This window comes from Sturnus vulgaris, unplaced genomic scaffold (assembly GCF_052056855.1).
Source record: "Sturnus vulgaris isolate bStuVul1 unplaced genomic scaffold, bStuVul1.hap1 Scaffold_916, whole genome shotgun sequence".
NCBI classification, from domain to species: domain Eukaryota; kingdom Metazoa; phylum Chordata; class Aves; order Passeriformes; family Sturnidae; genus Sturnus; species Sturnus vulgaris.
This window is the reverse complement of record NW_028276795.1, coordinates 50,001-54,161: the sequence shown is the minus strand read 5'-3', so window position 1 is coordinate 54,161 and position 4,161 is coordinate 50,001.

Genomic DNA, 4,161 nt, shown 5'->3' with positions numbered 1-4,161 from the left:
TGCCCGTTTCATGGCTGGGTAGACCTGGTGTCCGCAGCAAGCCGTGGGTAGACCTGGTGTCCGCAGCTTGGTAGACCTGTTGCCCGATTCATGGCTGGGTAGACCTGTTGTCCGCAGCAAGCCGTGGGTAGACCTGGTGTCCGCAGCATGCCCTGGGTAGACCTGGTGTCCGCAGCTTGGTAGACCTGTTGCCCGTTTCATGGCTGGGTAGACCTGGTGTCCGCAGCAAGCCGTGGGTAGACCTGGTGTCCGCAGCTTGGTAGACCTGTTGCCCGTTTCATGGCTGGGTAGACCTGTTGTCCGCAGCATTGAGTTGGTAGACCTGGTGTCCGCAGCAAGCCGTGGGTAGACCTGGTGTCCGCAGCATGCCCTGGGTAGACCTGGTGTCCGCAGCTTGGTAGACCTGTTGCCCGTTTCATGCCTGGGTAGACCTGTTGTCCGCAGCAAGCCGTGGGTAGACCTGGTGTCCGCAGCATGCCCTGGGTAGACCTGGTGTCCGCAGCTTGGTAGACCTGTTGCCCGTTTCATGGCTGGGTAGACCTGTTGTCCGCTGCAAGCCGTGAGTAGACCTGTTGCCCGTTTCATGGCTGGGTAGACCTGGTGTCCGCAGCATGCCCTGGGTAGACCTGGTGTCCGCAGCTGGGTAGACCTGTTGCCCGTTTCATGGCTGGGTAGACCTGGTGTCCGCAGCAAGCCGTGGGTAGACCTGGTGTCCGCAGCATGCCCTGGGTAGACCTGGTGTCCGCAGCTTGGTAGACCTGTTGCCCGTTTCATGGCTGGGTAGACCTGGTGTCCGCAGCAAGCCGTGAGTAGACCTGTTGCCCGTTTCATGGCTGGGTAGACCTGGTGTCCGCAGCATGCCCTGGGTAGACCTGGTGTCCGCAGCTTGGTAGACCTGTTGCCCGTTTCATGGCTGGGTAGACCTGGTGTCCGCAGCAAGCCGTGGGTAGACCTGGTGTCCGGAGCTTGGTAGACCTGTTGCCCGATTCATGCCTGGGTAGACCTGTTGTCCGCAGCATGCCCTGGGTAGACCTGGTGTCCGCAGCATGCCCTGGGTAGACCTGGTGTCCGCAGCTTGGTAGACCTGTTGCCCGTTTCATGGCTGGGTAGACCTGGTGTCCGCAGCAAGCCGTGAGTAGACCTGTTGCCCGTTTCATGGCTGGGTAGACCTGGTGTCCGCAGCATGCCCTGGGTAGACCTGGTGTCCGCAGCTTGGTAGACCTGTTGCCCGTTTCATGGCTGGGTAGACCTGGTGTCCGCAGCAAGCCGTGAGTAGACCTGTTGCCCGTTTCATGGCTGGGTAGACCTGGTGTCCGCAGCATGCCCTGGGTAGACCTGGTGTCCGCAGCTTGGTAGACCTGTTGCCCGTTTCATGGCTGGGTAGACCTGGTGTCCGCAGCAAGCCGTGGGTAGACCTGGTGTCCGGAGCTTGGTAGACCTGTTGCCCGATTCATGCCTGGGTAGACCTGTTGTCCGCAGCATTGAGTGGGTAGACCTGGTGTCCGCAGCATGCCCTGGGTAGACCTGGTGTCCGCAGCTTGGTAGACCTGTTGCCCGTTTCATGGCTGGGTAGACCTGGTGTCCGCAGCAAGCCGTGAGTAGACCTGTTGCCCGTTTCATGGCTGGGTAGACCTGTTGTCCGCAGCATGCCCTGGGTAGACCTGGTGTCCGCAGCTTGGTAGACCTGTTGCCCGTTTCATGGCTGGGTAGACCTGGTGTCCGCAGCAAGCCGTGGGTAGACCTGGTGTCCGCAGCATGCCCTGGGTAGACCTGGTGTCCGCAGCTTGGTAGACCTGTTGCCCGTTTCATGGCTGGGTAGACCTGGTGTCCGCAGCAAGCCGTGGGTAGACCTGGTGTCCGCAGCAAGCCGTGGGTAGACCTGGTGTCCGCAGCATGCCCTGGGTAGACCTGGTGTCCGCAGCTTGGTAGACCTGTTGCCCGTTTCATGGCTGGGTAGACCTGTTGTCCGCAGCAAGCCGTGGGTAGACCTGGTGTCCGCAGCATGCCCTGGGTAGACCTGGTGTCCGCAGCTTGGTAGACCTGTTGCCCTTTTCATGCCCTGGGTAGACCTGGTGTCCGCAGCTGGGTAGACCTGTTGTCCGCAGCAAGCCGTGGGTAGACCTGGTGTCCGCAGCATGCCCTGGGTAGACCTGGTGTCCGCAGCTTGGTAGACCTGTTGCCCGTTTCATGGCTGGGTAGACCTGTTGTCCGCAGCAAGCCGTCGGTAGACCTGTTGCCCGTTTCATGGCTGGTAGACCTGTTGTCCGCTGCCGGCCTGGAAGTACTCCAAGGGGTCGCTGTTTCTCGCTGCCTCCGGCTATGTCATCGTAGAAGGCGGCGTGCGCCACTGCGCCCCCTCGGTCACGTACATCGGTTCTCTTTCCGGCCTCCGCCGCTTCGGGCCCATCTGTCCGTATTATGGGAACGAGGTGACGGGCCGTATCCCCACAGGCTGTTGCCGTGCCTGTGTCCGTGGCGGAGAAGGGCGGACGCGCGTGCGGTCGCCAGGGCCAGAAGAACACCGCCGATGTCGGGGCGAGTCGCGTGGCTTCGTCCGGCTTCCCGTCTTACCCAGTTCGACTGGGACAGGTTAGCCCAGAGAGAGAGACCGATGCGATCCGAGAGCCGCTCCCCGGCCCAGGCGAGGCTGCGTGCTCAGTCGGGGGAGAAGCGAGAAAGCCCCCAGAGAGACCGATGCGATCCGAGAGCCGCTCCCCGGCCCAGGCCGAGGCTGCGTGTTCAGTCCGGGGGAGAAGCGAGAAAGCCCCCAGAGAGAGCGATGCGATCCGAGAGCCACCGCGCTCCCCCGGCCCAGGCGAGGCTGCGTTGTTCCAGGCGGGGGAGAAGCGAGAAAAAGGCCCAGAGAGAGGGCGAGAAAGCCGCGAGTGTGTCCCGCTCCGGCCCGGCTGCTGCCGGTTTCGTGACAACGGGGAGCCGGGCGCCCGCTCGCTCCCCCGGGGATGGTGGCGGGCGAGGCGGCGGCGCCTCGCCCCTTTTCTGCCCGGCCTTAAGCCGGGGCCCCGCCCGCTCGCCGGGTGCGGCATTTCTTCGGCTGTCGGTCCCGGTGCACGCTGGTGGCCGGCAGCCGGGGCTGGATTTCTGTGGGGCCGGCCCGGGGTTGTGTTGAGCCTGCCCGGGCTTTCCCTGGCCCCCCTCCCCGAGAGCCCCCCGGGCGTGGCTCGCTTGGCCGAGGTTGGCTGCGCCTCGTTTCCCGCTCCCGACCTGTGTTGCCAGAGTTGTGTCCGTATCGAAAGGGCAGCGGGGGACATGCAGTGGGGCGTGTGGCCTCGCCTCTCGGCTTCGCTTGCTTGCCTGCGAAGGGGGGCTCGGTGACGGGAGTGTCCGGCCCTGCCGTGTGTTGTTGAAGTCGTCCCCCTTCCTCGGCCCTAAGCCGGGGACCCGCGTGTAGCGGGCAGAATTTTTCCGGGGCGGCGGTCGGCCGCGGTGGCCGGCCGTGTCCCCCCCCCCAGGACGGACCCCGCAACCCAACAGAGAGCGAGCGAGCGAGTGAGCCCCCGAGAGTGTGTCGTGGGCGGGGCGGCGGCGCCTCGCCCTTTCTCGGTATCGGCCGGGCGCGATCGAGGCACCGTGCCGGGGCGGCCCGTGGTGTCTGGCCTGCCCCGGCTGCCGTGGTTGCCGTTGCCGGCGGGGGCTGGGTTTTGCGAGCGGCTCCGTTCTTTTTTATTAAAGCGTGCCGGTGTGCGGGGCAGTGTGGGGGTGCCCGCCCGGCCTCCGTTCTTTTTCTCTCGCGGCCCTAAGCCGCGGCACCGAGAAGCGCGCGCTGACGAAGGGTCACGGGCCGCCACCGAAGCGAAAGCGAAAGGCGAGAGAGAAGGGCTGGCTGTGTTGGCGAGTGAGAAAAGAGACCGTATGTCCGGTGGTTGGAGGGGTTTTACGGGAGGAGTTGAGAGGCGCGTTCTCGCCCCCACCCCTGGCTCGTGACCCCCGTGGCTAGCACGGGTCGTGCGACGCATGGCGTGCTTTTTTTTTTAGTTTTTTTTTTGGTGCGGTGGCTTGCCCTTCCCCCCGGCTTTTTTTCCGGGTGGGAAGCCGATCGCTGCGAGGCGGGCGAAAGCCGGTGGCCCGCGGCGTGGTCGGTGGCAGCTGCTCCGTTTTCCGTTGTCTTGCGGCCCGCGGGCGGGTGGCGGCACCCCCCGCTCT